The following is a 9784-nucleotide window of genomic DNA, read 5'->3' as shown; positions in this document are numbered from 1 at the left end:
TTCCAAATCCTCCCTTTCTGAGGGATGTTTTCACTAATGAGGAAAGTGTAGGCAGCTGGCACTTCTCAGTCTTTCCTCCCAGATACCATCAATTAAGGAGAAATCAAAATCTTTTCCATTACATTTGAATTAAGAGCAGTTTCTTGCCAGGCACTGTAGCACACACCTATAATCCCAGTGAATTGGGGTACCAAGACAGGAAGATCGCAAGTTTGAGACTATCCTTAGCAATCACAAGACTGTCTCAAAATCAAACATAAAAAGGGTTGTGGATATAGCTCAGTGGAAAATTACTCCTGGGTTCAATACCAGATGATTTTATTTTCACTAAAATCATCTCTTTTTTTCTCTTGCTACAGTGTAAAGTTCAAAAGAGGCAGAAGAAGGAAGAAGGGTGAAATAATAATGAGGTTATTGATTCCTGAAAAATTGAAACTTGAGTACAGTGTATAATTTTCATGAGCCACAAAAGAACATTGGCTTGCGGCATATTGTGGCTGCTCTTCCAGCTTGTTTTTAGATCTAATAGTCTGATGAAGGTGGGTAATTGCTTAGGGGTTTTCCTCTCGTGGCCCAGTAGCAAGGCTGTGGAGCTTTTCCAGCCAGTTGTCCTAAGACAGATGGCAAAGTGTTGCTTTCCTCTGTGCCACCTGGGTCCAGGGTGGAAGGTGGAAGAAGAAACATTCTGGGCTGCAAAGGGTCCTAGTAATGGTTAGGTGCCCTCCACCTGCTCTGTGTGCCTGGGCTTCCTCAACTTTGGTAAGTATTTATCACACAAAAACCTCAAATCACTAGTTGGAATATTTGACCCAATTTTAGAAAATGTCAGGTGCTTTTATTGAACTTTTTATTCATTCAACAAATACCCTGTGTATCAAGCATTGCCTTAATCAGGAGGATGAGCAAGACCCACCATACTCTCATAATTAAGGTGATAATTGAGGGCTTTTTGTCTTAGGAAAAAAAGAGCACTTTGATGGTGTAAAAATCTGTTTGTACCCTTGTTTTCCCATATTTTAGATATATCACTCTGCCCTATTAACCACAGAAAAAAGACCCTCTGCAGCCCAATTAGAAGTTGAAGTAAATTGGAAGTAACTCTCCCAATGAACTTCTTGTTTATTTTCCGGGTGCTGGGTTTCCACATCACGTCATCAACACGAGGTCATATAATAATTATTGCTATTAACTTCATAAAAATCATCTTTTCCAGCCAGATGCAGATATTTTGAAAAGATATAGGATATTGTAAAGTCTTGCAAATAACCCGGGGTAATTCATAACATGATTTGATGATGTAGTGAAGAACAGTGATTTAATTGCTTTTTATCTCACTATCTCACTAGGAAGGAAAGACTAGTCAAATTAGACAGCTGGGGTTTAGTGGCCTGATACTATCTTAATGTAAATTATCAGTAAACATTTAAAAACAACAGAGAAGATATAAACTTTTTTTTAACCTGAGTAATTTAATCCTGATTCAAAATGGTATTTAGCACTAGAATGTAATTTATTACCTACTGCTCACTCAATTATCTATCATTATCTTTTGAACCCTGTAATTGGACAAACAGGAAACTATTCATAATAATAAGTTTGCTCAAAACCATCAGTTTGCAGGAGTCTGGGGTGCACACTGTCGTCATACTACTGAAGATGAAACTGCTTACTGTACCCTTTCCATTGTTTGTTCCTCTGTTACAACAACATAGAGCAACACTGTGCACCTGGGCAGTCCAAAGCATCTTACCAAAATTATTGAAAAAAAAATGGTCATTTTTCCTGCATTCCATGAGTGGGAAACTTAAATCTTATGTGCTGCAAGACAGAGCCGCCATTGAACCTGATCATCCCCTGCTCACTGCGCAGGCACCGAGCTATGCTTAGCACAGAACTCGGTGAACAACTGGCCTTCTGGAATCTTCATTAGATCTCAACACTTAGTTGCTTTATTTATGCTATCACTAGCTTTATTTTTCATTGGTTCTTTGGTGGTTATTTTTCTTCTATCCAAACACCAGTTTGCACCGAACTCTTGCACACCTAGGGCTCTTTCTAAGAGATTTAAATTGAAAGGCAGTGAGGCCATTATTGGTCTATTTTCAGTTTTCATTATCAATAAAACAAGAGATCAGCATTTTCATGCTGTGTGCAGCCTTCAGGGAAGTGCAATGTTGCTGTCATTATCTTTAGACCAGGCTGCTGCCTGGTCCCACTAATGCAGATGAAATGATGAGCCCATCAGAATAAAAATAAAATAATGAAACAACCAGAGTCATAGAATGAGTTGCTGACCATGTCTGCTGCCTGGCTTCCTGAAAGTGTCCCTTTGAATTTAGTGGAGCCTGGATGGCAAAGACCACAGAACATGACAGAACATAAATTCGCCTCATAATGAGATTAGTAGGCAGGCAAAATAAATGTCCTGCTGTTACATTACAGGCAAGCTTTAATCTTGTGTTTTTCTTGGAAATGATCATTTCTTTTGCATCAGGGGAACCGTGGATACAACTAGCTTAAATTCAACAGATTCTGTTTTGCCACATAGTTATTTTTCATCCTCCTCTGTCTTTTTAATAGCAGTTCTGGGGAGGCGTCTAAATGAGTTGTGAGTCTTAAAGACTATTACCAAAGTGAATTATGGGAGTCTGTGTTCATGATCATCAATCGTTTTCCCCAGACTCCCCTTCAAAGACAAGTTTTATGAAGCTCCTACTCCCCCTTCTGAGCTGGTGCCTTGCTGGGGGGGAGGTGTTGTAACCCCTAGGGTCCTCTCACTTTAGCCTTAAGGATCTAAGGCAGAATAGACTCACTATTGTATTTGGGGCTATTGAAAAAAATCTGTACTGCAACTACTATTTAAAACCAGTGGAAAAAGGTATCACATAATATAGAGCCTTAAGAAAATGGCCAGATCAGGTCAACCCACATGGTCTCTGAGCAGCTGGATTGCAAGAGACTTCCTTGGTTTGCAGCAGAAGGCAATCTCACCTGGGAGTACAATACCCTCCTCTCATTAAAAATGAAGGATAGCATGTCCTCCTGGATTTTTTCTACAGAACCTGATGCAAGTTCATGGCTGAACTGTGCTTGGTAGTGAGTACATTTAATCAAAGGCTTCTGCTAAATAATCTGAGTTTCCCCAGCTCTGTGAACTCACCAAACAAATTCAGAGGTCCTTTCAAAAGGAATAAGAGGTCAGACTCTAGATTTAGGAGTATTTGACACTTCTGCATAGATGGCACTGATAATTTGATTTCCCCACATTTTCTTTGGCCCATTCTGAAGTCTCCTTCTTCTCTGTGAAACTTCAGATTATGAGTAGATCATTTCCTAGTACCTCAACTGACATCATTTGACATATATTTTTTCTTAGGCTGGAAAGAAACCATAGAAGTCTTTTACATTTGCATATATGTTTTGCTAATCTTTTCTGTTGTTGTTGTCAATGGACCTTTATTTATTTATGTGCAGTGCTGAGAATCTAACCCATGCTTGCCTCACACATTAGGCAAGTGTTCTACTACTAAGCTACAATCCCAGCACCTGTTTTACTGTTTACATGGTGGCTTACAAACATCATTTCATCTAATGATACAATTCCCTGTTTGTAAATGGTGCTTCCATCTAAAGCCTTAAACTATTAATTCGAAATTTAATGGAGAAATGTCAAAGAATTTAAAGCCAATTCTCCTCCCACTTTCATTATTTTCTCTGTTCTGTTGACTCTCTTCTCATCAGATGCAATAGTTGAAGAGGAGATAGACTAATTTCCCTCTAGGCAGGTGGTCCTGTGTTACTAGTACTTTATTCCAGCTCACCTTTTTTTATTTCCATAATTTTCTTCCATGTTCTACCATGTCTGCCCTCACTCTCCACCACACCTCTGTTTTCTCATTTAAACTATAAAGTATAAATAAATCTACTTTGTCAAGTGCCCAGTGCATCCGGTGTGTATTAGGATTATCTAATGGCCTTCCTGTGAGTTGAACTCAGAGATAGTTTCATGACATCATCTCCCTGAAAGAATTTCTAAGATTTGTTTGCTTACCTCATATAAATGAACTTTTCTTGGGTTATAGCAAAGATCAATAGCATGTTGTTTTGCACCAGTTTATCAATGAGTTGTCCAATTGTTGGATATTCCTAAAAGGAACATATAGATTTTAAGTATCACCTTAATAAAAGAATATAGAAAAATATTTTACTGAGTTAGACATTTCATTGCTCACAGGCCTTAATATATCACTCTATGTAAACAAATACACAATTAGAATTTTTGATTAGTTGCTTCAATAATTGTTTCCTAAATCTTAGGAATTCAATTAAATCTTAAGAGTTATTTTCCTGTTAATGTAGTGTATTCTGTACAATTTGAAAGATCACTTCTTACAGCATGTCATATTTTCAAAAATAGAGACACATTTCTTCTCCTGATGCTACTGGTCAGCAGGTAAAAATGTTTGTGTGGGGAGGGGCAATTAGACTTTGATGTATGTGTCTGAGGTGGCTCTTGTGGCTCTAAAACCTTTCCTGGAATTAGATGAGGGTGACACAAAGGTTAAGAAAGAAACAGTCTTCTGAGGAATGACACACTACATTTTCTACATCTGATTCGAGACAGGTGTCTTTTTTTTTTTTTTTTTTTTACTGGTTCTTGAGTTTGGTATTACTGCCTTTTTAATGTCATCAATGAATTTATAGTATCCTACAGGATAATTAGAAACACACTGTACTTCTTGTCCATTGACAGATTCTTTCCCAAGTGATATGAGTATGTTAAAAAATAAAAGCAGTCATTAATTAACAAATTTGAAGATAGACATTACTTTCCCAATCTGGAAAACATAAGCACGTATGAATCTAAATGTGGATATTGCACAAAGAGACACTCAGATAAGGGAGTAGCTCTGCAGCTAAATAAATTAAGAATGTGTCATTTATGACTGAAGTCAGCCAAAATGGAGGAACACTGAAAATAAGCCCTCCTATACACTAGTTGATGTGTTCTTATATACTTTCTGCACTACTGCAGTATTTTTGTCTGAAGTCATCTTTAGGTACCAATTCAAGTTGAGAGAAAGGTATAGTTTTGCTTAAATATTCAGGTACATTTCCCAGCTGCAAATTTGGATGAGAATGGGCTTTCTTTCATATTTGAATTTTATTAGAGACACAAGACTTGTTACATTTCTTTTGCTTCTCAACTGCCCAAACCTTAAGCATATCTCACCCTAAAGCCTAAATCCTGCCAGTGCTAGTCCCTCCTTATCTCTACACATTCTTATGTCTCTCAGCTGCTGTGCATGCAGGAGCCAGGATCACAGCATGTGGCCCCCATAGAATTCTGTTTTCTATGTGAATAAGATCTGTTGGTTTAATTTCCACAACTATATTGTTGGTTCAAGCCCAGGAACCACATCTTATTATTTTGTGGCCCCAGGAATCTGGCCCAGTTGTGAGTACCTAGAAAATGCTGAATGGGCCAGGTGTTGTGGCACATACCTGTAATCCTAGCAACTCAGGAGGGTGAGGCAGAAAGATCACAAGTTCAAAGCCAGTCTCAGCAACTTAGTGAGACTGACTCAGAATAAAGGGTTGGGGTAGGTTGTTGGGATTGTAGCTAAGTGGTTAAGCACTCCTGGGTTCAATCTCTGATACCAAAAAATAAAAATAAGAATAAAATTAAAATTAAAAAAAATGCTCAAAAGACCCAGGGTGCGTAAATAGTCCAAGGCTTCTGCACATGTGTAACATCTTATTCAGCAGGAGTGAATTGAACACATGTTACACAAGAAGGTCATATTAAGCAATGGGGAGCATTTACTTATATAATCTTCCTATTTTCAAGATGTCTATTATGGGACATTTGAAAAGTTGCAAGGAAAAGGTAATGAAAAGGAATTCATTTATCACAGTTTTCTATCTGAAAATAGTTTCATTGACTAAAAGCAAAACATTGTTATTCTCATTTCTATTGTAGTATGGAAAGTAAAATTATGTGATACTAGAATATATATGTATGTATGTATATACATACACACATATATATGAATACAACTGATAAAAGTTATAGACAATCATTCATGTTGAAGTGTAGACATTTAGGTCAAAGAATGGTACCAAGTGATTTATGAATTATTAGCTTACAGAGAATAGATTTTCCAATTGATATTAGAAAGGTGGACTTTCACTCTCTTCCCTTCATGCCTTTCATTTATACATCATTGTTTTAGGAAGTGGCTTGATTTTTCTGAATTGTATTTTCTCCTGTGTCCCATGGGGATAATGTGACCTGCCTGGGTGGCTGCTTCATAATTTAACTCTATTTCATACATTAGTCAATGCCCACTGTGTTCCAGGCACTACGCTGCCAGGAAACAGATAATAAACCAGCTGTGGTCCCGGGGATCTATGCAGTAAAGATAAGACAGATGTAAGCAAACACATCTCCTCAGAGAGATGTGTAGGAAGACATCTATGTATAAGGGTGAAGGGAGAGACTATTGTTCCTGGGCCTCAAGGAAGTCAAAGAGGACTCTCTGGGAGCAGTAATGATTGAGCTGGTTTTAAAGAGCAATTAAGAGTTTCCTGGCAGCCGAGGAGAAAGGGCATCCCAAATGGAAGGAATAATGTGCACAAACAGTAGCCACATGGTCTCTTCAGGGAAGGTGGTTGGATACACAGGGTTCTGTTGAGGGCAGATGAGATCATGTATTTCAAAAAAGCGTTGACCTTGTTTTACAAAAGTTGATTTTTAAAAAATGGCACCATCATATTTTTAAATGCCAAATAGATAGGTCAAATGTTAATATGCACTAACTTAGCCTTACCCAACTAGTTGTTTCCCAGGGAACCCCATATCCATCAGAAGCATGGCATGATTTAGGGGCAGTCGTTCACAGCAATCCCAAGGTGCTACTGTTTGCTCCAGACCTCCGTTTCTAGGGCCATAGTTGAGAACACAAAGAAATTACTGCTTTTTGCTAATGTCAGGATCTTGGAGAAGTTGGAGAGATTCTGGGATCGCCTGTTATAGCATATCCAAACTTCTCAGATGTCCCCACAACTCAGACATGCTCCAGGAAACCTCTAATGATGGTGAGGATTTAGAGGGGACAGTTTGCTAATCTCAGATCAGGAAACGTGCACTGCTTTCTCAATCGAGAGCTATTTTGTGTTGTGTTACAGCAGTTGTTGCTTCCTTTGCCTGCTGGTGGCCCTGACAACAGCACACAGTGTGGGTTACACACCAAGACATTTGACATGGAATATTCATTCTTGTTGTCCAGGTGACAGAGCCCATTGTTGGGAATGACGATGCTTGCCAGTTTGCTGTCCATTCCAAAGTGTGAATCGGCATCACTTACAAAGACCAGAAGATGGAGGGAATCATTCCGCCAGCCGATCTTTTCCTAGAGTGATAAAGAAATATTCGGGTTGCGTTGGAGAGAGGCGGGCACCTATTGAATGTGGATCAGTTCTGCTCGGACACATTTGCATTATTAAAAAAATATATTGTTGGCCAATCTAATTTATCCTTTTTCATCTACTGTGAATTGATAATTAGGAAATACATAAAATTCTGTGGCATTTGCTTTTTCTTGGACAACATTTTCAGATAATTTATGCTTCAGAAAAAAAATAGCTCGGTGATGATTAGGATTCAGTTGATCTTGATGTTTACATACTTAATTATTTTTGCTGTCCAACTTTCAATGAGCCAGAAAAAGGAGGGAGGGTGGTAGGGGAGGTCATAGATAATTCCAAATCCAAGCTCAAGCAAAGTGAGTCAAAAATGCAATAAAAAATGGTACAAAGAAAGCCTGTTGCATTAAAATGTCATGCAACACTTAGGTATATATTTCTCTTTCTAATGATGTCGTCTAAAGATTATAGAACTAATACAAATAGAAGAATTGCTCATCGAAGGGGGGCTCAAGGTCCTGCTGTTGTGGTTGTCCACATGGAGTCTGTATCTTAGCAGAGCTTTCGCCTTTAAAGTGTATCAGGCTAGGAACCAGTTAGGCAAAAAACTCATCCTACCTATTCCAGCCTTTTCCTGCTTATCCTTTTCCTCTTCCTCTAATTCCTTCGCCCTCCCACCTTCTAGAAGCTTCAGGCCTGCCCAATTCTGAATTTCCCAAGAAGGGCTGTTGTCTCAAGACAGACACCCACTCTCATGAATAGGTGTCAGTCAATTAGAGAGGAGCAAGGAACCTAGCATGTCCTAGAGACAGAACGGCTTCTAAGGCTTATTCTGTTTCCAGAACAATAGATAGCTGATCTTACGTATAGGTATATACTGATTCAGGGCATTTTTACTTTTTTCATTAATGTTCTGCTTTTGATTTATTTTTTTAACCATAGTTATTCCAAAACTAAATTCACCTGATCTAGGTCTTTAAAATACACTAGATTTTAAAAACAAGACTATTGTTCCAACCAAAATTTCCTCAAAGCTACTATCATTTTCTTTGATTATTCAAATGTTAGGTGTATAAAACAGTCCCCATTTAAACATGATTGAATTTAAAATTTTACAGAAATTCTGTGTCTTCAGCATCAATTGAAGAAATATGGTGAATAAAAGAAAGAGAAATATACAAGCTTTCCAAAGTCGATTTGTTAATAAGAGATGAAATTTATGTTAACGGAATGAAATGTGATCTCCTTGGCACAGCATATCTTACACACAGCTGCTTGCATAATTGCATCAAATCCACCTTTGGGTGTGTCGATATTAGCAGAAATTTTCTGATTCTTCACAATTTCATTGAATCTTTCAGCATCATTTGTCAGTGGCAAAATGTGCTTGAATCCAAATGTAGGTAGGCAGAAGTAGGGTATACTACTGCAAAAGTAAGGTGCAAAAATATTTTTGAAATATGATGCAACACACAGTTAATGGATCTGAGATCCTAGCAATAGTTCTTCAAATAAAGATTAGTTTTGCTACCAGGCCTAACTCTATAATCTGGCTGTGAATCTCAGGATTAAGGTCATTGTCATCATCTCTGCCCATCCCTTCCATGGTGACTATATTAGCTAATATTATTAGCCAATACTTATTTAGAGATATGAGTTTGAGTCATTCACTGACTCAAACTCATATAAAAGATAATTAAGTGATCAAATTCCCCATTCCAGTGTGTGTAATTACTATTTTCTATTACCTCCCAACTAAAATTCTCCATTAAGTTTACCTGATGACAATTTCTTTGTATTCTGATATCTCAAGCTTTCATCAAATAGGAGTCATCTCATAGTGAGACAAGACAGGAACTTGTCTTCTTCCTCTGCTCCCTTTAATATTATATTCCCAGCTCTGCCTACCAAGGGCTCAGAAATCATAGTAGATGGTGGGACTGCAAATTGGTGCAACCTCTCTGGAAAGCAGTATGGAGATTCCTCACAAAACTTGGAATGGAACTACGATTTGAGCCAGTTATCCAACTCCTCGGTATATATCAAAGGACTTAAAATCAGCATACTATCGTGACATGGCCACAATAATGTTTATAGCAGTTTAATTCACAATAACTAAACTATGGAACCAACCTAGGTGCCCTTCAACAGATGAATGGATAAAGAAAATGTGGTGTATATATACATGATGGAATTTTACTTGGCCATAAACAAAAATGAAATTCTGATATTTGCCAGCTAATGGATGGAACTGGATACTATCATGCTAAGTGAAATAAATCAATCCTCTAAAACCATAGGCCACATGTTATTTCTGATATGTGGATGCTAACACACAATAAGTGGGGGGATGGTA

The sequence above is a fragment of the Callospermophilus lateralis genome, unplaced genomic scaffold (assembly GCF_048772815.1).
Source record: "Callospermophilus lateralis isolate mCalLat2 unplaced genomic scaffold, mCalLat2.hap1 Scaffold_329, whole genome shotgun sequence".
NCBI lineage: Eukaryota > Metazoa > Chordata > Mammalia > Rodentia > Sciuridae > Callospermophilus > Callospermophilus lateralis.
The sequence above is the reverse complement of the archived record's forward strand: the minus strand, read 5'-3'. Positions refer to the sequence as shown.